This window comes from Sceloporus occidentalis, unplaced genomic scaffold, assembly GCF_023333645.1.
Source record: "Sceloporus occidentalis isolate IW3139 unplaced genomic scaffold, rSceOcc1.0.p SCAF_3, whole genome shotgun sequence".
NCBI lineage: Eukaryota > Metazoa > Chordata > Lepidosauria > Squamata > Phrynosomatidae > Sceloporus > Sceloporus occidentalis.
In genome coordinates this window covers 61,626,455-61,652,600 of record NW_028316983.1, presented here as the reverse complement: position 1 = coordinate 61,652,600, position 26,146 = coordinate 61,626,455, and the positions used below count along the sequence as shown (strand labels likewise).

At 39.2% G+C, this 26,146-nt stretch overlaps 1 protein-coding gene across 4 annotated transcripts in view; it reads left to right on the top strand.

Moving 5' to 3' along the window:
• The window catches only part of LOC149316036 (forkhead box protein P4-like), a 194,223-nt gene that overhangs the window by 10,564 nt on the left and 157,513 nt on the right, over window positions 1–26,146 (top strand). The window contains exon 1 of one of the 4 annotated variants that reach the window (XM_089514648.1): window positions 26,086–26,104. The exons of the other annotated variants lie outside the window; for them this stretch is intronic. The gene's annotated coding sequence lies outside the window, so the exon portion shown is untranslated. Of the gene's footprint in view, window positions 1–26,085; window positions 26,105–26,146 lie in introns of those variants that run through there. 4 annotated transcript variants of the gene reach the window in all.

Here is a 26,146-nt window from a genome sequence, read left to right as displayed (position 1 = left end):
GTTCTTCTAACACTTGGCAGTGCCTTTCTAGGCTGACCATGGCTGTTAGTATATTGTGGAAGGCCACATTTGCTTTGAAAATGGTTTAGGTCCTGGTTTGTGTGATGAGGGATTAAAGGCGCTGACAGTAACTATCACAGTGTAATAGTAACTATTAGATGTTTGAAGTGACTGGATTGTCTGTAGTATGTAGTGCTGCTATATGACAAATGCAGTTCTTTAACTCTGCAAGGAAGAGTGTTGGAATTAGAGAATATCACTTTCTGGTTCAGACTGAAGCAACGTCGCCTTCTGTTTTCAGGACAATAGAAACAGTACCATTAAGATTACTCTGTCTTCCTATTGAGGTTGTGTTGATGCCTGGGGTGTGTATGTGATTTTGACTTGAATCACCTGTGGCTGCTGGCCAGAACAGAAAGAGCCCAATTAACTATCTATCAAACATTTTCTATGAGCCAGGTTATCTGGCTGGGAAATGTTTTAAGAAGATGGAGGTGTAGACACGGAATTGTTAAAAAGGCAGAAAAAGCCTGGGACATTGCCACTGAACCCAATATTCTTTTTTTTAAAATCCTCTCCTTGAGGCTTCTCTTCCCTTTTTGGTCTTTCCCCTTCTCCATGGCATAGAGAAAGATACCAGATAGTTTGTACAGAGGTTTTAGTGTAAATACTGGACATGTTCAAATTATAATCTGGGTGCTGTCATAATCCCTCTGTTCCTATTTTAGGGGGTATTTTGCTTTTCTATCCTTTTAACTTGTTTGTCATGGTTTCTTATGTTTCTGAATAGTGGTGCTTGACAGCTAGTGACAAACATTTACAGTAATACTAAATATTTAATTGTTCCAAGTCCCCTAGCCACCCCCCCCCCCACTACTCTGTTGACTTGATTGAGGCTCTGACTCAAGCCAATCTGGCCGGTTGCGTCTGTTCCCTAATACGTGGTGCCCTGGTTTTCTTCTCTGCCTTTGTTTATTACCAGGGTGGATGCATTAATCTGAAAGGGGATGGCAGTTTATAATGCCAAGATATTTTCTTAGCAAACAAAGTTTAGCAGAGTCTTTCCTCTTCCTTCAGGAAAAATTGCAGGCTGACTTCTTTGGTTTGTAGAAGGGAGAGGTTGGCACTGCCGGGCGGAGAACTATGAGAAAAAATAACAACAAATGTAATAACTTAAAAAAGAAACAAACCAATCTACCAAAATCCTTAAAAAACACTGATCTACAAATAGTATCTAGATAATACGTGTTGCTTTAACGAGCTGAAACTATGCAGTAAAGAGTGGACTTAAATTTTTTAATCCTGTTTTTAATAATTTACTTTTCAATTGGAATTTGCAGGTGTGTAGGAAGGCAAGATTTTGATTTTTAAAAAGGTTGCAAAACTTTTAATTGCTTTTATGCATTACTTTTTTATTTTGACCTCTTTTTTTCTTCTGAACAGTCATTGTGAATCAAAATGCTTTGAACAATTCGACAAAGTGGAATTAATTTTCCTCCACTTTCCTTGCTTATTTTGATAAAGTGACAATTCATCAATTAAACATGGTATTTGTGTGGGCGCTTTTCTTTGTATTCAGCACACTAATATTGATGATTATGCCTGTCCAAGTATTAGTCTAAGGACCCCCCCCCCCCCATTCTTTATTCTAGAGATGTTTGGCAAAACATCTCTAGAAATTTTTTTTCTTCCCTGTCTCAGATTTTTTTTTAAAAAAAATGCTGTACTGTCCTTAAGAATTGCTTCAACTATCATGTAGCATATCTAAAACATTCCCTGTTGGTCTTGCATATGGTAGAGAACTTCCTATTTCATTTTTAAAAAATAAATTTAGTTTCACTAAATTTTCCAATGACATATGTGATGTATTAATTTCTGTAGTACTTTTGAAATCCCTGTATCCTTTGTCTTCATGGCATTCTGTTTGGTAGACCATGTTTGTTCCTGTTTTATGGGTGGAAAATTGAGATTCCTAAGGTTACCCAGGGAATATATATAGCCAAGTGTTGCTTCTTAATGCCGTTCAGTGTTGAATAAAGTCTTAGTGATCACTGCACTGTTGTATTGACATACTTCTATCCCCTGTTTCTTTGCTACACAAAACTCTTGATATTTGTGTGCCTTTAAAGATGCATCTAACACTGTAGAAATTATCCTGGGCATAGTTAGGAGATAAGATATTTGGCATCTGTAATGTCATAGGCTCTATCCTAAAGGTTTCTGTAATGCTTATGTAAACTTAGGTGCATCTACACTGTAGAAATAATGCAGTTTTGCACCAGTGTAACTGCCACAGCTCCACCCTACAGAATCCTGGGATTTGTAGCTTTGTGAGACACCAGTACTCTTTGGCAGAGAAGGCTAAAGACCTTATAAAACTACATATCTCAGGATTCCATAGGATGGAGCTACAGCACTTTAAGTAGTGTCCAACTACATTATTTTTACAGTGTAGATGCACCCTAAAATAGAGAAGGTTGGATATTCGTGGCTATATATTTATTGGTTTATTCACTTCATTTAAAAATATAGAAAAGAACATCCTGCTTGTTTCAGATATTCTCAGCTTGTCCCTGTGCTATTATGTTTTTTTGTAGATATCTGTATTAAAAATGACCCCTGTGAGGGAATTAGTATCTTTCCTCCCACAGGAATGGAAAAGAAGCTTTACTGGGCTGTGTGGAATAGTTGTAGAGGTAAGAGAAGTGAGTTTCCTAGAAGCAAAGTATATTTGGTGGATTCTTTAGCAGAAGTACTGTATTCCATAGACTGTGTTCCATAGCACTGCAGTTGCTTAGGTAGAACCGTTGATTTGACTGCTGAAAGGAGTGACTTGGTCAAATGAGTTTCGAACTTTCAATAATTCCATCCTTCTGTGTCAGTGACTGCCACATGCAGGCAATATGGAAAACAATTGGTTGCACACTTTGCTGTGGACTTTTTCCTGTGCAAATATGCAGTTGGCTCGTGTTGATGTGGGAGTACAAACTGGTATCAAGTCACTCTGATACACCATTTTAGTTTTTGAAGATAATTGTCTGTTTTGTGTCTTTTCTCACTTTAGTATAGATAACAGAGTAGGTAAATCACCTTCATCAGATTTAAATGATTTTAACTAGCTTGACACTTGGCTGCTTAGTTGTTGACTCTCATGGGAAAGCTGCAGAAAATCTTTACATGTGTTCCTTGTTACCTGTTCCCTGTTGAAACATCCACGTGGAATACTAGTTGTTCAGCAACAGACAGATTATGATACTTAGCTGCTTTTTGGGTTGGCAAATGCAAATAGCAAGACATTCTAGAGAAGTTGTAGAATAATTCCTTTGCTTTCTTCTTTCAGGAGGAGACAATAATTTTGCAATCCCTTTTCCTCTCAGGAAGGAAGGAAGAATTTTCCCAGTGGAAGGCAGAACAGGGGTGCGATTGCTGTTGGCTATCTCTTTTTAGATATACCATTTTTAAAGTATCAACAGGAGGGAAATAAAGTATAACCAGTGAAAAGGGCTTTTGAATGTACTATTACTTTAGAATAGGAATTCAAATGTAAATCCCTCTTCTGTATTCGTTCATTGAATTCCGGGAAATGTGAATATCTGAAAGTGAGTGTCTACATAGAAATATTCAGGCTTGCTTACTCTGTGTGTATGTGTGTGAGATACTGAGTGTGTGAGTGAGTTAGCCATTTAGACTGATTTTGTTGTTGCAATGTAGAAATGACAGAAAGTTTCATTGAGTATTATAAGTATTTCTTACATTTCTGAATAGCACAAGAATACTTTGGATTTCTTTCCGAATGGTAAGAAATACAACAACTTGTTTCTGAATGTTTCTAGCTTTTTTTTTTATAAGTCAGAAGAATTGATAAGATATATCAATTGACATATCCAGTTTGAAACCTTTTCAGGTTTAAGACTATATTAAGATGACACTGGGGTTTAGTTGTTGATTACTGAAAGTGAATGCTTGTGCATATAGCTTTTGCGCCAGAAAATAGTGATGGATTAATTGGAAATGCCCAGTTCATATCTAGTTGACACCGCCTGGGGCTATTACAGTGTTGTGGGAGGATAGTATCTCAGTGTTTATAGTTTACAAGCCTTAACTGGTGTGTGTATGTATGTGTGTGCGTGCGTGCGCGCACTCGCACATGTATGAGAGAGTGGGGAGAGGAACGGTAGGTAGGATCTGCCTAGCTCAGTGTTACTGAAATTCTCCAAGCAGTTCTATCCATTAGTGAAATTGTGTGGTACATTTTTTCCTAGGCTGTACTTCATGATTGCTTCAGGTTTGCAGGTGGTAAGCTTCCCTATGGCAATGACTCTCTTTAGGCTAGGCTAAACCCTCTCCCTGATTCATAGAGCCACACTAGACTTCCCCCCCCCCACCCCCATGGCAACACCCTCAGCTGCACCAGGAAACAGTATCTAATGAGTTTGAGCCAGCATTGCATTACAGTACTTACACCAAATGAAGTGGTAATCATGGCACAAGCATGAAAGAGATGAGAGCAAGAGAGGTTTTTCTTTGTCAACCTTTTAGAAGAATTTTGTCGTCTGATTAGCTTCTAATATAAAGAAGTACTTGCCTTGATGTCAACACTGCTTACTGTATATCAACTGACATATCTAGTTTTAAAGTTTGCTTCCTTTTTAGGTCTAGGACTGTAGTAAGATGACACTGGGGCTGAACTGTGGTGAAATTTGCTGATAAAGACATACGTTTGGAAAATCACACTGCTCGGGCTCCAGATTGCCTCTGAATCTTGTTTGTTGTTGTATGCCTTCAAGTTGTTTTCAACTTAAGAAAACAAGATTTTCTGAGGCCCAGAGTGTTTGATTCACTTAATTTCACCCAGTGGGTTTCCATGGCAAAGCGGGGATTTGAACTCTAGACTCCAGACTTGTATTCCAATACTCAAACCACTACACTATGCTGGCTGTGTCATGAATCTTACTGTCCTTGATTATTGATTCTCCCTTGACCAAACTTTATTAGTGATTTATGCCTGTTCTAATTAAGTCCTGATAATTTGTCTAAATCCTCGATCTATTATTTCAGCGCCTCAGTGTTCTGTTGTGCTGTGTCTTGGACACTCAAATTTAGAGTGTTTTGTAAACTATGCCTTAAATAATTGCTTAGATTTGTACCTGAAATCTTTCAGGTTATACTTTATATATTTCCTTTTAACATTCCCTCATAAGCATAATTTACATTTCTTAGTGCAGTGGTGGTGAATCTATGGCACGAATGCCAGAGATGGCACTCAGAGCCCTCTCTGTGGGCACACAAACTGTCACCCCAGCATAGAGTTCGCCAGAGTTTGTTACTAGAAAGCCAGAGGGATGTGGCACTTTGCGATAAATAAGTGGGTTTTGGGTTGCAGTTTGGGCACTCAGTCTCTAAAACGTTCGCCATCACTGGAAACTATCCTACATAAATAAAGCTTATAGTCTACTTTTGGATGTACCATGACTAGTGGCTCCCATGTCGATAAAGCAAAGTTAGGGACACTTAGTTTAAGCTGAACTCTAAGAAGGCTATGCAATGTTGGATGGAGAATGAAAATAATGCCCATGTAGTTCTTCCCTCCTCTTCCTTTCTCTGCTGTGTTATAATGAAAAAAAACCTCAGTGACTTTGTTGAAACATAATCAATTGTCCTGTTACAATCAAGAAACTATGGTTTAATCTAAGCAAGGTTTATGAGTTCCCATTTCATAAGTAGTGGAAGTAGTGGACAACTGTTGTTTAACAAATCCTAGTAGTTTTACATTGTGGTGCATAGTGTAAGGAGGGGGAACAAAGGTGCATTGGCATAATGTTTGTTCTCAGTCTAGCGTGTATATATGTTCCTTCAAATTGCTTATTGATTTATGGTGAACCCATTACTTTCATAGGGTTTTCTTAGGTAAGGAGTACTTAGTGGTGGTTTTGTCAATTTCTTCCTCTGAAATATAGTTTATAGCACCTGGTATTCATTGGTTGAATCCCATCAAAGTACTAACCAGAGCTGACCTGGCTTAGCTTACAAGGTCAGATGGGATCTGTGCCTTGAGGATATTTAGGCTGGCAGTCAAATATACCATTAGTGCTACTTATGTCTAAAGCAGGCCATTATAGGATCCCCACATCTTAAATTCTAAGTCACATTCTCTACCAAAAAAAAAAAAAAAAAGAATTGTTTTATTTTTACTTATTTTTAACTTTTGTAAATCACTGCATAATTGTATACTGAAAGAAGGTAGAGAAATCTGATGGCTAAATGAATAAATCCTTGAGATGTTAGTTGCACTTCAGTTGTCAAACATGTCTTATTGCCATCTGATGGCCTATTGCTTTTGAACTGTTATTGCCCATCTTAGGTATTCCTATACAGCTAGCCTTGGGGATAGTATACTGACCCTACATAATCTGCTGTTGCATGTCTTTATCTCTATAAACTCCCCCACCCTCCAAAAAGCAGTACCAGCTTTACACTGAAAGAATGACAGCTTTTTATAATTTCTGCCCTGCAGATTTGCCATGTTAGCTATTGTACAGGTATGGTTATATAATCTATAGTATTCCTGGCAGTTGGTTTATATATATATATATGCACACACACACACACACACACACTTCCCCACAGTGGTTGAAACAGTTCAATTACTTTGCTCCCCATTTGAATGGAGACACCTGAGGATATAAAAATAGGGATATTTTCAGGTTGATATAGTTTACTAGTCCATAATCTGTTGTCAAATATTTGAGCAGAGTAGTTTGCAACAACAATAAACAAAACTTAACATTCTCATTGGATATTTAGTTGACATGTTGAAATGGAAAGGAAGAGTGGGTTGAGGAGAAGCTCTAGAATGATCCATAGACACAGATGGGTCCCACACAGTTTGGCTATTCATGTGCCATGTCTTTTTCTGGCTTCCATTGTGAGTGACTGATCTGTCATAATTGGTATTTAATATGATATTATGTGGCATTCTTGCTACTGGTTAGTGACTGGGTTGGTGAAGACTTTGTGCAGCGAAAGCACAGCAAAGGGTTTTTCACTTGCCAAACATGAACAAAGCAACTGTTCTGTTTGTTCTGAGTATGTCCAATGGCTATGTAGGATCTTAAATTTCAGAGCTGTAAGAATAGTTTGACTTGGTTTTAGGCTGTGTTGACCCTATCCTAAGAATCATGCAGTGATTTTGAAGCACTAGAACTGATCTTGAGGTCTCATATGCTATGGAAATTCTCCAGTTAGTCACTCTTTACTGTGAATTTAGCAAAAGAATATGGAAATATTTCAAAGGAGAAATAATACTTGAATTTGGTGCCACTGTGTTAGATTAAATTTGGTTATTTGGTGACTCAACTGGCTTTGTGGACACTACAGTTTTTTTTTAAAGTCCAAGGAGGTGCTGTTCAGTGTGTACACATATAAGCCTTAGTGATGCTAGCTATTTAGTTAACACTTAATAACATATACTGAGTCTAGTAAACCAATTCCCTCAGCTGTTTTTTGGTGAATGAAGTGACTGGTTTGAATCCTTGTGAATTTGGAAGAAAAATTAGGTGAAGAGAATGGGGTTCCCAGATGTGTAGCCTTTGCACTGAGACCGCCACTGATGAAATTCACTTTGCATTGCACTTGCATCCTCCTGCATATTCTACACATTTATTTCTAGAGGAACTCTTGGTTTTCTTGGGTGCCAATAATGTGACTGTTTCCAATTTCTCAATATTGTGAAAATACAGACATGTGCATGCACAAGCATGCATGAGCGCGCACACATCTTACTAAGCTGCAGCTTCTCTGAGGGATAAAGGAGCTATTGTAATTGCCAAACACTTCAATAGAACCCTCTTCAGTATGGTTGCCACTTGCTAAAATAAGCAAGCTGTATCTTCTGAATAAAATACTCTATGTAAAGGATTCATAAGAGAACCTGTTGGAGGATGGATTCAGGAACTGAGGCTAGGGGCAAATCAGCTATTTAATTCTAGAGCTGTATGCCCAGTCTTCAAATCATGGTTTGCTAACCATGTGATCTGAGTTTTGTCGGTTGGCTTTAACCATGCTTAATCCTATGGCAGATATATTGCTAATTACAAATTGTAACAAATTGTGGAGAGGGCCTGTGTCATGGGCTCATTTATGAAGCTGTGATACTTATATTGCTGAATGTGATACCTGCATTAAGATCATGGAAAAGCCACTCTGATCATTTTTGAACATTTGCTCATGACTTCATAAGCCATTTAAGAAGATACAGCTGTGTGCTTATCACTTCTGTGTTGGGTTTGGTGCAAAAATTCTGGCCTGCATTAAACCAGAGGTTTTCTGTTGTGTCTTGCATGAGATATTTTAACTTACTGTTATTGCATTTGTTTATTTATATCCTGTCTTTTCTCCATTTTGAGGCTGAAAGTGGCTTACAACTGATTAAAAAACACATTAAAATTCATAAAATATAAAAATTAAAAAGATTAAACAATAACAAATTAAAACGAGTTAAAAACACAAACAATTAAACACTCACACACCAGCACAATTATTAGAAAAAATCAGCACGTTGTATAGGTGTGATGGACCTTATACAATCAGTCATCAAATACCTGTTGAAACAGGAAAGGCTTTACTTGTTTATGAAAAGAAAGTATGAAAAGTACCAGTCTAACACCTCTGGGAGGATTTCTGGACCCTGGAGGCAGCCACTGAAAAGGTCTTCTCCCATCTTCCCACCAGATACACCTTTACAGGTGGTGTGACAAAGTGAAGGGCCTCCCCAGTAGATCTCGAAGCACAGGGAATTTCATAAGAAAGAATACAGTCCTGGAAATAAGCCAGATCTGAGCCTTATAGGGTTTTATATAGGGTTTACCAGCACTTTGAATCCAGAAATGGACAGGCACCCAGTGGGACTGTTGCAACAAGGGATTTGTGTGCTCCCAGTTCCCAGCCCCAGTTATAAGCCTGTCTGCGGCTCTTTAGATCAGCTGAAGTTCCTGAACATTCTTCAAAGGCAGGCCCATGTAGAGCATGCTACAATAATCCATCTGGGTTATAACTAAGGCATGTGTCACCATGCCCCGATCTGACGACTCAAGGAATGAGCACAGCTGGAACACACGCTTTACCTATGCAAATGCATACCTAGTCTCTGTTTCCAGGGTCAGGGTTGGATCCAGAAGTCTACCCAAGCTATGAACCTACATTTCCAGAGGGAGTGTAACCCCATCCAGAATTAATACCAATCAGTCTACCTGAATAATAAGCCAGTACTGGTTACAATTGGGAAAGTTAGTGAAAAAGTACCACTAAATTACAATTACACCTTACGTTAATTGTATTCACATTAAAATGGAAGTGGTTATTTTTATTCTGGTCATTTTGACTTGTTTTTTTTAAATATTACTTTGCTGCCCTAAGAACTTTACTGAAATTCAGGTGAAAAATGTCATTGATGATTTCACACCTCCACTGCATGATTTCATTCAAATCTGTTGCTTTCTTTTTTCCATACCTCTTTGTGCTTCTCTCTTCTTACTTTTCTTTGTGCTCCCGCCCTTTTTTCACTTTGTGGCATCCTTTCCAATGAGCAACTCCACACTATGGACTTCCACCTGCTCTTCCCTCCTGCCTTCCTATTCTTGGCTGACTGTCATACTTGCAGTTGGACTGGATTGTCCTTGTGGTCTCTTCCAGCTTTTGGATTCTATGAATTTGCCTTTCATGGCTGCTGCCCATGATGTAGTGAAAAACTCAAATATGGAAGACGGTAATGACAGGACAATATAGCTAGTGGAACACAGCTCTATATTTTTCTCCCCAAAGCCCTACATTACACTGTTTGGAGAAAGAGTATCTTATGTTCTGGCTTAATTATTTACCTTCAAAACATAATTTACCTCAATTATTACTAACACATGGATTCTTATCTTTAGGACTAGCATTAAACCAAGAGTTCCCAAGTATTCTTGTCATGCATGTCTGTAACAATCTGTCTATTTAGGCCTCCTGTAATTTGTGAAATAATCTCAATTCTTTTGCTATTCTCTTAAAGTATACTTGAATTTGAACACAGGGACCAGTTTGGTCTGTGCACTGGAATTTTCTCATCTGTTTACTCCTGTCAGCCTGCTACTAGGTTAGCAATCCATGAAAAAGTCACTTTCATATCTCCATTCCTCAGACTTCCTCTCCTGCTCAGATACTCTTAGACTTTGCTTTTCTCCCATTGATCTTTCTCTTTCTCTTTGTTCTGTTGAGCAGATCTCTTCTGCATACTTTACGGTATAGTTTCAACATTCCCTGTAAAATAACATATGATATATTTATATTTTATATTTCAAGCATACAGTTCCATACTGGCAAGAGTTTCTTCCTGTAGTATGGCAGGCTTCTGTTTGTTGATGTGAAATTGTACATAGTTGTCATTTATATTTTTTGTTTACTATTCTAATGCACCACCTAATATTGTAACTGTTTACAAAATAGGGCAAAACCCTATATTGTTTACAAAATAGGGCAAAAACATAAAATGCAGAAATAATAAATAAAACAGGCATGCCATTTAAAACAAAATTGAATCAGCTACAAAATAAAACCAGCAACAGAAGACAGTAGCAGACCAGAGATCTACCAAACACTGATACTGTTTTAAAACCAAACAGCTAAAAAGCTTGGGGAAAGAAAAGTCTTCACCTAATGCTCTAAAGATCGACACTTTCTACTTTGTTTTCAAAGGCAGCCCTCTGTAACTTTCCATGATCAAAAAGAGATAATTGCCCTCCAGATGTTTAGAGCTTCAACTTCTCTAATGGGAGTTTATAGGGATGAAGACCAGAACATCTGGAGGACATCAGGTTGTCTTGGCTAGGCATTTCAAGGCACATACAACAACTAAGGACAAATACGAATCTTATTTTTTGTGGCTGGGAATGGGGAATGCAACTGTCTTCAAACCAGCTGGAACACCCTGTGATTGGGCAAACAAGCCACTCACTAACTGTGCCTACATTTTGTCTGAAATGGTATATTGGCCACCATCCAGTCCATTAATTCTTAGACATGGCTAAGAACATCTACCACCTCACCTGGATTATATGAAAAGGAGAGAAAAAGCTGGAATTATCAGCATGACTACCCCTCAGCCACACCTCCAGATACACTTTTGCAGTGGTTTCATGTTGATGTTAAATAGCAGGGGAGATAAAATTAAGAGTCCTCTTGATTCAATAGAATAATTGCCAAGGAAGAGATCAATTTATTCTCTGACACAAGAGTTCAGGGATGGAAATGGTGCAGCTGGGCTCAGATCTCAACAGCCTTACCAAGCACAGCTAACGGTGAGTAATGCTGGGAATTGTAGTCTATCTACAAGCTGTGAGCCATATTAGTCCCAACCTTGCCTTTTAATCACCACGTCAGTTTTAATTCTGGAACCTAGTCAGAGATCTGATTGAAATTGATCTTTAAAAAAACCCCATGAATTTCATCCAAGAGTGCCCACAATTACAATGATCTGTTTTGTGGTCCATATATCTGCCAGTGTAGTTGTCTTTGAACATAAAAAGGCATGCACAATTGGACCAAAACCTTTCAATTTCCAAAGTGACCCAACCAGATAGATAATCAGGAAATCCACAAATAGGAGGATATGCGTTGCATTAGTACTCTACTGTCAGTGTTTCCAAGAAACTGGTACTGAGAAACATGCTGTCTCTGCTACTAAAGGTGTTACATAGCCATTAGTAGCCTTATTCTGTCAAAACCCATGTAAGCCAGTGACCAGTGCCATGTGGCAGGTGACACCATGGTTTAATTCTGCGCTATATGGATACTTACTTTTATCTCTCTGGAATTTTCCATTCAATTTCATTAGGATCTAATGATGATCCTGAGTTCTAGTAAGAGATGGATAAAATGTTCTCTCTATCCACTTTCTCTACCTTACACTTATTACATACGAATATATCTACCTATTGGTCCAGAAGAACTAGAGATTTTACAATGTGTAGATATATAAGGCATGAAGTATCTTTGATTTATGCACAATTCTTTTATAGTTCTTATTGTTGGAACAATCTAATTTGAAGTTCTGTAAAATCAGACAAAATTTTAAACATCCACTACCATATATACTCATGTATAAGTCGACCTCATATATAAGTTGAGGGCAGTTTTTGGATCCAAAAGCATGGATTTTGATATGACCCGTGGATAAGTTGAGGGGCAAACACTGGAGGATGTTACAAAAGATCTAAAAGGGGGGGGGAGGGGGACAAAGCACCACTTCCCTCCCTATATCTTACTCTCTGGACCTCTCCCAAGCATCAGTCTCAGCATGGAAAAGGGGAAACAAACCTCAGCGTGTGCGCACACACACACACACTTCCCCTTACCAAAAGCATCTCCAAGGCACATGGCTTGCGAAAAGGAGGACAGACCCCACTGTCTCTCTGTTTGTCACCCCCAGGACTCCCAAGGCTCATAGCTTGCAGAAATGGAGGACAGGCCTTTCTCTCTGCCTCTCACCCCCAGAACTCCCAAGGCTCATAACTTTCAGAAATAGAGGACACGGCTTTCTCTCTCTCTCCTTCTCACTCCCAAGGCTCATAGCTTTCAGAAATAGAGGGCAGGGCTTTCTCTCTCTCTCCTTCTCACCCCCAAGACTCATAGCTTTCAGAAATAGAGGACAAGGCTTTCTCTCTCCTTCTCACCCCCAGGACTTCCAGGCAAAACGGGGTACAAGCCTGGGCATACTTTCTTTGTGTTCCTTCTCTCAGCAGCAGCTTGTTAGGTCTGGCTCTGCAGGAAGGCTGAGAGCCTGGGAAACACACACACACACATACACAGAGGGAGAGAGGAGGAGAGGAGAGCCAGCGCCAGGGCTTCAAACGGAGCCGTTACAAGGCTACAGAGGAAGGTGGGCACTTCTTCTTTCACAAAATTTATTAGCAGTAACTCATTGACCCTTCCATAAGTCTACCCAGGATTTTGGAGTTTATTTTGGGGCATAAATTTTTCGACTTATAGTCGAGTATATACGGTAGATAGGTGTCCGGCATTTGATCAGTTAGGCAGTTTAGCTGTTAAGATGCATTTTCTTGTACTTTGAATTGTTGACAGTACAGAGTGAATGCTGCAAACATTTTTGGATAAGCTTTATGATGTGGTGGGGGCATGTTTCATGTCTGTGACTCAGGGCAGAACTTGAATCAGCGAAACCAAATCATGCTAAGTAGTGCAAGCATTATTTCTTCACAGATTCTGTGGTATACTCTCATTGTAACATTTTCCATATATCGAGAGTAAGTGATGCTTAAGCCATGAAAAACAAACCATTAGGATGTAAAGTCGAAGGCTTTCATGGCCAACATCCATAGTTTTTTCTGGGTTTTTCAGGCTATGTGGCCATGTTCCAGAAAAGTTTCTTCCTGATGTTTTGCCAGCATCTGTGGCTGGCATCTCTGAAGATGCCAGCCACAGATGCTGGCTTAACGTCAGGAAGAAACTTTTCTGGAACATGGCCACATAGCCCGAAAACCCCACAGAAAACACCATTAGGATTTAGAAACCATAAACCTGTCTTGACTATTAAATTTAAAATTAATTATAGATTCTTTCCTTTTGAGGAAAATATGGCTGTGGTAGTAGGGCTCACAATTGTTGCCTATCCAAGTCTGCTGTTGAATTATGCCATGGCTTAATTTATTCCCTCTCCTTTGTACCTGATGTTCAACAGTTTTAGGAGAAAAGATCCCTCCCCCCACTTTTTAGCCTGGAATATGAAGTGGGGTGATGTATAATAGCTTTTTGGGCATTCCCCTCTTTTCCTAATCACTGATCAGAATAGCAACAATGTACCCTTGGGTATTGTATGTGGGCCAGGGGTGCTGCTTTCAGATACTTGACTTCTTCTTTTCTGTCTCTAGGGTCCAAAAATCAATCTTTTGTAGAAACATATATTGAAGTTTTAAGATTACTGTGGTTTGAATCAATCTGTAGTGGAGGCAGGAATCTCTGTGTCTGATGTTGATTAAGTCATTAGCTGTGGTTAATGCTTGCAATGACAACAACTTTAAAATAAATGAATATATCCGACTTTGTAAGTGGTGGAGCAGTACATTTTAATTTGCAAATGAAATCTACGTGGTGAGACGAAATGTGACGATGCATGGGGGGAAAATGTTTAGTTCTCATGGCTGATGTGAACTGAAAATCCTGTCAAATAAATTTGCTCTGTTACTGGTAATATCTTGTATAAGCTATGAATGAGGGGAACTTGGCACTGTACAAGCAAACTGGATTTATTGGATGGTTCCTACTAATATTTCTACATGATATTTTTTTATAAATTCTCACCTGTGAAGCAATGTGGTCATCCTAGAGTCTCTTTATGCCTGTAAAAGTGTAAACATACAAATCAAGCTGGGAGATGTGACTTCCTTTTAATTAGTTTACATTTTTGTGTGTGTAATGCCTGCTTTCTTAATTTCCTGAGAATTATTTTATACTTGTATCCCTGTGCAAGAGTGAAAGGTAGGTTTTCTGTACCAGGAAGCAATTAAAACATAATTTGTTTGGGGGAATTCTGTATCATTCTTTTTTTTTCCCACCCATAGTTTAATTTTTTCCATCCTTTGTAATTTTTTTGTGTGTAATTAGGTTGTGATGGGAAATTATCTCTATTCAATAGTGAAACTCCTGACTTCAGCCCAAGCTGAAATTTTGTATGTTACTTGAGTACATAATGACAGGAGGAATAATTTTTTTAAAAAATCTTCATAAAAGCTCCTTAAAAGAGAAACTGTTTTCCTTCCTCGTGCTGCCATCTCCCCAACCCCCCTAATTAAACGGTTTGAATTTGCACGTTAACCGCTTGGCGCTTCTTCGGCGCCTCAGATGATTAGAAAGGGATATTCATTTATGCCTTTTAAACGCCGCCCCGATTAAAATCAGAGAGATTTTTTCCTTCATCAAAATCTAACATCCTTGAAAAATTAATTTGATGCCTCTTGTTATCAATTAATTGAATCTCGTTGGGAAGGAGGCTTGTACGGCGGGTGGTTAGAGTTGGTCCTTCTGTTCTTAGCTGCTTTTTAAAAACACTCCTTTCCTCCCCCTTCTATCACTTCTTCCTCCCTCTTCTACCACTTCTTCCAAACACTGTGACATTATAAAACTTTCCCTTTTTATTATTTTACTCTTCTTGTAAAATAAATGAATAAAACTTATTTCTCCCTCCTCTACCATTTCTTGGGCTGTCGTTATATAGAAAGGAAATGTCCTCTTCCCCCTAATTCCTAAGAAGACTTGAAGGGTGGAATTGTTAGCATGTTAGCAGTTTCTTGGCAATGTGGTTGGATTTCATTCTCTTTCAAATGGGGATATTGGATATTTCATTTGAATCTCCTTTTCAATTAAAAACATACTGCACCTTCTCTTAAACCTGCTCCTTTTCTCTGATGAAGTAATTTTTATGTTGCAAATTTCGGTTCTTCCCACGAGACAGGTTTCCTCTAGGTGAATAGACTTTTCTGCCACTTTATTAACTTCTCAACTTTTTGTCCCTTTTTCTGCTTTCTTAGACAAAACGGGGGAAATCAATGGTACTGACTTCTTCACACAAGTATATTTAAATTTTAAAGAAATAATAAAAATCCCTTGAATATATGTGTATATATTATCTTCCATATTACTGTGAAGCTCTAGGGTTGTTTGAACTCAAGACCTTTCCAGCTCAGTTACACCCTGTGCAATAATATGTGCTCATCAGGCAGTGGAAGGTGGAAGTTTTAAAGTGAAACAGAATACTGTTGGCTGAGGGCAGAATTCTTTCTTCCTCAGTCCCCCTCCTTTAGGAAAGCCACTCCTATTCATGATCCTTCAGCAGCAAAATGTTTGCTGTTTTAAGAAGGATATAAACTTGTATGCACTGCTCACCTTAAAGGTTATTGTTTTAATCCACCCATTTTCCCTTGCAGGACTGTTGATTTGGCTGTGCCAAATTGTTTTCAAATTACAGTATTTTTTTCAACTATGTTTATATGCATACTAACATATATTCAAGGTTAGACAGCTTTTAAAAAGACTTACACATAAGATTAAAAATGATACTGATGAAAAAACACAGATAATTATACAAAGCAACTATGGAGGAGCAGATAGAGCCCATATACTAGTAGCATCAAGCTTACCATCAAGTCTACGGCCCTATACAGACAGCCAAAATAAAGCTGCGTCGAGTCACTTTGGAGGTATGGTGTTTACATGATACATGCATCCTAAGAGTCTGGAAGCTGCACCGAAGCTGCACTCCAGTCCTTAGGACTGGACTGCGGCTTTGGTGCGGCTTCTGGACTCTTAGGATTCATGTATCATTGAAACACCATACCTCCAAAGTGACTCGAAGCAGCTTTATTTTGGCTGTCTGTATCAGGCCAATGTAACAGAAATGTCATATGGCTTTTCTACTCAGTCTTGGTTTTTCCACTGTGGAAAAATGATGGCTTATGATAGTGCCAACTAAGGATAGGGCTCCATAGGTTTGTGCTGCAAAAACATTATTGCAATATGAACCTTTCTATAGAACAAAACACATTTCTTTTTAAAGGGTGACACAGTTAAGCCTCCACTTAGAAAATTGGTGATGATATTCTTCTTAAAGTTTCCCCTGTCACTTTAAGAACTCTGAGAAGTGGGAGCGAATGGAGTACTCCTTGAGGTTTTCGCCTCCAACAAAGCTTGCATTTTACATGATGCATTTTGTGATTTTTGGTTTTGGGTTTGTGGAGTTTAGATTTTATGGGGTTTTGCTGCATGGTCAACTCAGGTAATCCTGCATGTGTTTTATGGATTTGAAGATATTGTGAATTTTGCTGCAACAGGGGAAACTTTTCGAAGAGGGAGCCAATAGTATTACTGAAGTTGGTGTCACCTGGTGCACTGGGGGGGGGGGGTTGAGTGAACTGCCTCCCCCCCCCCCTCAGCCACCAGCTCAGAGTGCTGTAGCCTCCAACCAGAAAGGTCTTCAGGGTGCAAACCTGAAGGCAAACCTCCCCCTACCCTGAAGGCAGCCCCTTCAGAAAGGCACTTCAGATCCTAAAGGCACTGCCCCCTCCAGCAGCCACTGCTACTGAGTGGGACAATGCTGTGGTATCCGGAGGGCCTGTTTAGGGTCCTGTGTTGCTGCTGGACAAGTGGAAAAGTGTCCTTTCTCACTCGCCCAGTAGCTGTCCCAGTCCCTCTGGGGGTACCGCCCCACTGGGTGACACCCTTCCTTGAGGTGTCACCCGGTGCAGTCTGCACCTTCTAAAGATGCCACTGGAGGAGGCTAGTGGAGTGAGACTTAATCCTTTAAGGTTTTTACCTGAACAAAGGTAAAACTCTTTCATTTGGGATACAGTGGGCAAGTTTTAACTGTATAGCACCTAAAGATTTTTCTTGATGTAACAATACAAGGACTTCTTAAGAAATTCAATGTCCTCTACCTAAGTGGGGAAAAATAGCTTCCCATAGCACAGGGACAACCTGGATATTAATGAAAGTTACTTTTATTTTGCTAATGAAGTTGAAATTCTATTACTTGTCTTTTATTGTCATTTGTTCCTAGTCCCCACATGGCCAGAAAGGAGAGTGGCCTTTGTCTGCATTGAGACTCCTCAAAACTGAACTACAACAGAAACATTATCTAATACGAAATGTAGGCCTGTGACTATATTATTATCACCTTTCTTCTCCTCTTTGATTTTTAACATTTGTTGCCTGATGAAGAAACCAGTGGAGCTTCAAAAGCTTGCATGATGTAGTTTGTGCATTTTGGTTGACCTATAAAGATACATCTGGGTTTTGTATTCTGTTTTATTGTGCTACATGGCCAATACAGGTACCCCTGAATATTTTCCCTATAAAATATACTTAACGTTGAACTCTTGAATGGACATGTTGACTCCTTAAAATTTAGCTGCAAAAAACATTTTTATTACTGCCTATTTACAGGATTGTGTTAAGATCTTATGTGTTCCTATAGTGATGATTTGGACCTTTATTGCTTAGATCTGGCAAATGAATGAAGATAATATTTAGTGTTCAAGAAATTCTGCTACTAAAAAAACATAATATTTGGTTTATTTACATAAAGAAAAGCAGTGTCAGATTGGTTGTACTTCTGAATTACCACTTTATTTCTTTCCTTAATCGAATACTTAGGGATCCCCTTGTTCCTTCAAAGACACTAGAGTATTAGTTTCAGTAGAAGGGTAGACGTCAGCATTCCAAATTCCTGGGCTTCAGTTTCAGAAAAGGGTCAGATGTAAGTCCACAATGTAAAGATTGTTGCATCCAACACAGTCACTTTCAGGTACCATAATTCTTCTTCTTTTCTATTTTGCAGTCCCCAGAACCCAAGTGAAAATGTATGTGAAAGTTGTCCATTGTTATCACTCTTGCTCAGAGAATAAGAAAGGACGTTGTATGTATATTTTATACATTTCACTTCTAAGCAAACTTTCACAGGCCACACTGCCTTCCATCTCATTTGCTTTTAGGCCCATTGTGTCCTTTCCCTCCGCACCCCTCCCATCCATACTTGTGTTGTTTTGCCAGTTCAGGATAACAGTTCAAGTGTCTGATGAGGTGGACTTATATACCACAATGCACCTGCCTTTTATTGACTGTGCACCACTCTGGGAGCATTTTTTGCATTAAAGCAAGATTTTAGCAATGCTTTAAATAAACTACGGTAAGTAAATAATAAGTAAAAGTTCCTCCTTAAGGAGTCCCTTAGGACTTATTATAATAAGTCCTATTTAATAACTCAGCTAAAATCTATCTGTCGTTATTGTGACATGTATCAGATTATTAGTTAAGCAAAGTAATTTTGGCTGTGTATTCCTGTTTGATACACAGTTTGCTATACAGCAACAATGCTGTAAATTCTGGTGGGAAACTGAAAGTACTTTGCTTTGAACAGTGATACACTCTCCAGCCCTTTAAATCCTAGTCTTAGGTAAACTGTACATCAAAAAAGATACAGATGAATGTCTAGAAATGTGTAAATGGGATAAGCCAGTATAAAACAGGACCAGTAGCTAGAGAGTACGGATGTAAATCATTGACTCTTTTCAATAGTTACAGTTGTTTTTCCCCTATTGTGGCAGAAGACAGATATTTTTCCACAGTATCCTCCCCATATTTGAATGTTCCAAAGTGATGCAGAGATGTTATTCTATAGAGAAAAATGTATACTTATTTTGCACGAACCTCATGCTTTTTGTATAAAAAATAGTTCCCTTCCATTTTCTGCATAGCTTGTTTTTGTGCAAACAACCACTAGTTTTCTCTGCAGAATAATTTCCCCCCAACATTTTGGGATATTGAATACCAGTAGAAGTGCACGATTCTTACTGGCCTGTTCCTGACTGGGTTTTCCGAATGCTCCCAATTTTTCAACTTGGGGACAGATAATTATGAATATTCTTTCCTTCCCTAATTAAAAGTTGTGAATTGGTCTAGTTTCCTGCTGAACATATACTAGGTGGCACACATGGTTTGACTTTAGGTTATGTGTGCCTTACTGATCTTCTGTGTTACTGAGGTGACTTAATAATAGCTTTTTTTTTCTTGGAGATTATGCTGGTTTATTAAACAACGAAATACCCATCCAGCTACCAGAAGAGAGAGATACTCCCAACCTAAACACTTTGGAAATTTAGTGTGGCCATTTCTGAAGAGAGTGGGGTTGGCAAATAGCAGTTTTCCCTCCGTTCTTACTCTGGCAGATGGATGCATTGAGGAAGGTCCCACCACCCTTACCATAGGCTTCTTCCTAGCTGCGCACGTGCATGGTTTCCTGAATTTCCCAAACAGTGAGGCAGGAGCCCCTGAGTGTGCAACGTCACTATTTAATTAGTCGTCCCTGATTAACAAAACTTAGCGTTCAGCTTCCTTCTGCCCTCATCTTTCCTGGCTTCGAATCAATGGCTTTGATATGCTAATTAGGGAGTAATTTAATTTCAAAAGGCCGCAATTAACAAGGGTGTTGTGGACATGCTGTAGTTAAGCGGCGTAATCTAATTTGCATTAGTAACAAGCAGGGACTAATTAGAAGCTTAATTAGACACTTAGATGGCTCTTGTGTTTACTTTCTTAATGAGATGGAGTGGGGCTCTCTTTTTTTAATCTTTTCAAGAGCTCAGCAGAAAGCAAGCAGTGGGTGAAACTGTAATGCCAGTGGCTGACACCTTTTCTGTCACTGTAGGCAGCAAAAGCATGCTGGTTGCCTTATCCAGGCACTCTATTCTGCTGAAGGAAGGAAGGCTTCCAGTTCTAACCTGGCAGTCTCATATAGTATCATACTGGCTAAAGCCTCTGTGTTAGCTGTAGAATTATTTAAAAGTTGGCTGATTTCTTCCTGGTGAAAAGAAGATTGGAAGCTCCCTTACACCAGATTGGATCACTGGTCTGTTTAGTTCAGTATTGTCTACAGTGATTAACATTGCCAGTGGCTTAGTGGTTAAGATGCCAGTTCCGATGATCGGAAGATCATAAGGTTGGGAGTTTGAGGCCCGAGTGCTTCATGATGGGGTGAGTTCCTGTCACTAGTCCCAGCTTCTGCCAACCTAGCAGTTTGAAAGCATGCAAATGCAAGTAGATGGTAACAGCGTTCGGTGCAGTCATGCTGGCCATATGACCACCAGAGCAGCCCTTGCTCTTTGACTTAGAAATGGAGATGAGCAGTGCCCCTTACAGTTGATTACGATTAGACATTCATGTCAAGTGACTACCTTTACCTTTTTAACTTGACTATATACCTTCTCAGCTTTGGTTGGATATATTATATGTTCAGCATAAGATGCTTTCTATACAGAACACATGTTCTATCACTGAGCTGTAGTCCTGCTCCAGGAGGCCAAAGAAATATATTGGAGAGTCTGCTCATTGCTAACTTAATGGCCCCTGGATGTGCTATGAGTATGTTTCATATTTTTGTAGGAAAAGGGACAGTTCTACAGGTCTGAATTAAGAATATAGTGGTGCTTTACTAATCTGAGTTTGTAGCAAGGGCTTGTAGCAAACCCAGATGCCAACTTTGCCCACAAATCTACTTGGAAAATGTCATCACAAGATCTAATCCCATAACGTACAATATTAGAGACACTTTCACTTGCTCTTTCTCTAATATGATATATGCCATCCTCTGACAACAATGCCCTTCAGCACTCTACATTGGGCAAAAAGTTCAATCTCTGTGTCAGAGGATAAATGGACATAAATCAGATATTGGGAATGGGAATACACAAAAAACCTGTTGCAGTCTTCCTGGGGATACCATCTTTGATTTCAGGACAGTGGTCCTTGAACAAAAGAACTATGAAGATTTGAAAGAGAAATAACTGAATTAGAATATATCCACAGACTCCACTACATCAACATTAGGTTGTACAGAGACTATGGATATTATCACGTGGGGAAAAGGTCATTCTTTTCCTGTCCTTATCGTGCCATTGCACCAAAGATATTAGATGATGTCACACTTATCTGGTCATTATCCCATGAGTGAAGTGGAATTGTGATTTTTCATTAATGGATGTTTCTGTTATTCAAAAGTGACAGGACAATTCCATTTTATTGATGGGATAAGTGTGACATGTGTGATAGTCTTTTGCACGGCAAGGACAGGAGTGATCTGCTTTGCTCCCGTCCTTTGTCTCTCCCTCCCCCCTCCCCCCTGTCTGATCATCTCCAATGGCTTCCTCGCAGATTACATATATTAATTACAACAATGGTTAACAATCCAGTTTCTTGACGGTGCTCTTGGCAGGTTTATCATACCTCCTTTGTGGTTCTCAGTCTGCACAACACATTCCAAAACTCTTTCCACCATTCATATGCTCATGCACCCACGCTGGCCTTAGGCAACATCTTTCCTCCTGCTTTTGTCCCTTAATAACCATAATTAAAATTGAACCTGTCACCTCATCACCATACCCACAAGTTTTGCATTTCAGTGGTACTCATACAATCTGATTATAAAGGTCCTTCCTGGGCATCAGTTCACTCTATCCATCTTAGGAAGTTGACCAAGTCTTTGAAAGTTTAAGTTATGACATTGTTCACTAAATTAGTCTCAAAGGTGCTACAAGATCCCTTTGTATACTGATATTCCAGATTAATATGACTATGTCTCTGAATTCTACCCTCACGAGTGGAAAGAGGCAATGTGAAATGTTTGTCCAGGTAACCTATTTTCACAACTTCTTGATCCTGCAGGAAAAATAATGGAATTTTCCAAGAACTTTGCAAAATCAAGGCTTTTGTAAAATAAATAGGAGAGGGATGAAGCCCATGCATTTTTTCTCTTGTACTGTTTTCCAAGTTTTTATGAAAATCATGGCAAAGGAGGATGTGTAGCGGCATGAGACTTGGAATGGAACCAGCTGTGTTCTTTTAACTGCTGTACTAAGTACATGAGGAAGGCTCAAAGGTGACTTCTTCCAAAATAATAAAAAAAGTTTCTGTTAGATGAAAGTAGTAGATGAAAGCATCCATAGGTGTGATCCCATTAAAGGAGGTGCCTGGACTAAGCCAATCCTTGCTTCCTTAAATCTCTTCTAATTTACTATAATGCTTTAAATTCATTTTAGCTCTTGCAGATTTTATTTTCTAATCCCTTTCCACATTTCCATGTGTTTATGCGTTAATTAAAGGGTAAAAAGCCACTCTGAGCAATCCCAGGTTCTTCTTCTCCTCCTGAACCCAAAGCCTTTTAAGATTAAAGAACTGTTTTCAAAAGTCTTTCTAGTTCCTAGACCTGAGGAAGAATACTGTTCAGCCCTCCATGTGCTGAAGGAGCGACTGAAAGTAGTGTTCAGGAGAAAATAACAGTACTTTTGTGAAGACACTTATGTTCCAGATATCTGTAATTTTGGGGTGGCTCTAGTTTTACTTAATGAGGAGAAAATGACAATCAGAAGTGCTTCTATGGGATACAGAAAGCATAGGAACTGTCTTTTCTACATTTAGTATAGTATAAACTGATTTTGGGAATGGGTGAAACAGATGGGCAAAGGAAAATGGTTTCCAGACACTTTGAAGGAAGGGTATTTAGATGACACATGCCTCAAAAGCAGTTGGAAACTGAAATGAAGCTGTATGCTGGAGCTAAAAACTGGAACAAAAAGGAGCCAGGATACTTCATCTACAACTCAAGGTGGAAAATGCACATCTCCGCACCTGCATGTAAACAATCTGGCGTGAGTGTGGGGCTGCGGCAAGGCAAAAAAAAGGAAAGTGTGACAATTCCAATGTATATAACTACAACATACATAAACCATGCATTCCAATGGGGGGCATGGAATGAAAGGGTGTGTGAAAGGGTCATTTATGGGGGGCCTCCATGATTGTACTTTGCCAATGTAGCACTCACTCACCAATGCCCTGTATGGGCAGAGCATCGCATGTGCGACTGTGTGGCTGATCCAAGGGGTAGCCATCCAATAGGATGGTATCTTGTCGGACCTGGGGGGTACTTAGAGGTTGCAAGCAGTGTGTTTGTGTGACAGCATGCACGCATGACAAGGAGGCAACAGAAAATTACCCAGCGGTGCAACCTGACACTGTGCCATACAATCAAACTGTGTATATTTAGCTTGCCTAGGGAGTGGGCCATGTGGGGAGTGAGGGTTCGACATGTTTTAGGAAAAAGCAGGTTCAAGCCACTTTTTCCTGTCAGTCTGTTCCCAGTCCAGAATCAAGGTACCAAATGGGACCTGTCAGTTCCTCAGCTATGGGGCTTCAGATGTTTTTAGGTCATTTGCTGAATCCTATAATTAAAATTTGGAAAACAAAAATATAGATACATGAAGTTATTTTGTCAGTTGGGAACAACTAATTCTTTATTTACTTTTTATGTTTACATAACCTGGCCAAGAAAACTCCATGATAGGTTTGCCTTAGGGTTACCATCCATCAAAAATGACTTCAAGGCAAACAACAAAGACACAATAAAGAGTTCGTCTTCATGAAATCTTTTCATTTCATTGTGAACTTTTCCTTTTGTTGTGAACATTTAGTGCCCAAATAAGAGCAAGAGTGACTGGTCTTGTTCTGCTCTGACTGTTCTAAAGAAGGGCTTAGGATAACTCACAGTGATAGTATGACAATACTGTTCTTTTTCAGGACAGGCAACTTGGTGCCCTCTACACTCATCCCTCCATATTTGCGGCTTTGATTATTCATGGATTTGATTAATATGTTCTCTATGGGAATCTAGGTCCTCCAGTGCAACTCTATGGTCAACTTTAATTAAAAGTTGCACTGAAAGTAGAGATTCCTAGAGAGAATGCTCTACTAAGCATATGTAGCTCCTCCAGTGAGATTCTATGGTCAGTGTCTGTTCGATGTTGACCACAGAGTTGCAATGGAGGACCTAGAGATTCCTAGAGAGGTGTCCTCTCAAGTAAAAACATGGTGTTTTTGTTATTTGTGGTTTTTCCACATTCACGGGGGTCTTGTGCCCCTAACCCTAGCGAATAAGGAGGGACCAGTGTAGTGGTCTTTGATTAGAGCTATACTGTGTTGGATATAGGGTATGGCTGCTGTGCTACAAAAGATCTGGAGGATACCTAGCAAAACTGTTGACTCACTTGTTTAAAGTGATGGTGTACCATTATAATGAGAAAGTAGAAGTGTCTTATTTAGCCAATCCTGATAACCTAAGTTAAATGGCATTGATGCATTTTCTTAGCTGCATGCTGATGTGTTTCATTTCTGACCTCTAAAACATCTGGGGAAAGACTTTTTTGTACTTCGTTTGGGGTGGTAAATCTGGTGCTGTTCCTGGGCTTTGACACTTCCTTTTTTAGTATGTTGGAAGAATATACTGAAGAATGTACTGGAGAAACAAATTTGATTGAAATATTAGGAGATGCTGAAATTGCAGAATTGGCTACTGAGTGTGAATTGCCCGAGATCTGTGTGTATTTGGATATTCCAGCTTCTAACTGTAGGTACGCTCTTGCCTGAGCTTAGTAACAGTATTCAAAAAGTTCATCTGCTAAGATGATAGAATGTATAGAAAATTCAGAAAAGAGCTCCCAAATTTGCATCTGTTCCTCAGATTTTCAGTGAAGGAGGTTCTTAGGCTTCAGATTTGTTTTGTTTTTGTGTGCCTTTAAGTCATTTCCAATTTATGGTCACCCTCAGGCGAACCCATCATGAGGTTTCCTTAGCTAGTTTCTTCAAAGGGAGTTATTATAGAATCATAGAATTGTAGAGCCATTGCCATCCTCCAAGGCTGAGACAGTGTGACTTCCCCAAGGTTACCCAATGTGTTTACATGGCTGAGCCAGGATTTGAACCCTACTCCAGTTCTTTTTGGAGATTGTGTGTGATGATGTGGATTTCTGCTCCATAATAAATTTCTAGCGTGATTTAGTACATTTTTGATATCTGAAGGAACCTTTCAGCTCAAACCACTCGTGGATTTGGACACAGGAAAACTTATTTCTGTGCATACACAAATGTATGGATAGTCCCTTCTGGGATGTGTGTTGTTTGGGTTGCATCCTTGAGTAATCAGGAATAATTTGCTCTGTAGACTCTATAACTGTGATGTATCTCAGCCTCAGAGGATGGCAATGACAAATCCTCTGTGAAGAAACTTACCATGAAAACCCTGTGATAATTCGTGTTAGGTTTGCCATAACTCAGAAACAACTTGATGGCACACTACACTACACACAGACACACACACACACCAGATCTTATTTGTAATGCTGCTTTTGTTTACTGGCAGAGTGGGAGGCCAGTGCATGAATGGTCTTGATTTTGGCCATTCAGGACTGGAATACTGGAATGTTTTCTCCCTGTTAGTGCATGTGCTGGTCACAGAATCAAGAGTTATGTAAATTTTCTTATCTTTTACTTTCCCTTATTTTCCTTGTTTTAAAAGCAGACCCACAGATATGAGATACCAGAAGTAGCATAGCATTGTTACTTTATTATACTTTCTTTTGTCTTCAGGTATCTCAACACTTTCCAAAGAAAGATGAAGAGACAGCCTCACACCTGCAGGAACCATGGGAAACAATTGATGTTCCTGCTGCTTTCTGGAGTATGAAGTATTATGTCAGAGGGCCCCTGATTTCCTCTTTAG